The following is a 251-nucleotide window of genomic DNA, read 5'->3' as shown; positions in this document are numbered from 1 at the left end:
AAGCCCTTAGGCTGTCTTGATCAATCCGAGTATCGGATGAGAAGGAAAGATTTAATTTAGGACCATAGCTCAGTTGGTTAGAGCGCCATCATGACATGGTGGATGTCGTCGGTTCGAATCCGACTGGTCCTACCAAATCCTTAAAGGCTCGCCTATTTTTGGCGGGCCTTTTTTATATTATCCTCTGTAGTTATTGTGTACATTAAGGTGCATAGATAAAGTTTTAAATAGTAAACTCTCATCTCAGCTTT

At 41.0% G+C, this 251-nt stretch overlaps 1 non-coding gene across 1 annotated transcript; it reads left to right on the top strand.

Moving 5' to 3' along the window:
* The first annotated feature begins 58 nt into the window (after positions 1–58).
* Positions 59–132, top strand: Trnav-gac. The gene has a single exon. It is a non-coding gene; the product is annotated as a tRNA-Val (tRNA).
* The last annotated feature ends 119 nt before the right edge of the window (positions 133–251 follow it).

The sequence above is a fragment of the Priapulus caudatus genome, unplaced genomic scaffold, assembly GCF_000485595.1.
Source record: "Priapulus caudatus unplaced genomic scaffold, Priapulus_caudatus-5.0.1 Scaffold48279, whole genome shotgun sequence".
Lineage (NCBI taxonomy): Eukaryota > Metazoa > Priapulida > Priapulimorpha > Priapulimorphida > Priapulidae > Priapulus > Priapulus caudatus.
The sequence above is the reverse complement of the archived record's forward strand: the minus strand, read 5'-3'. Positions and strand labels throughout refer to the sequence as shown.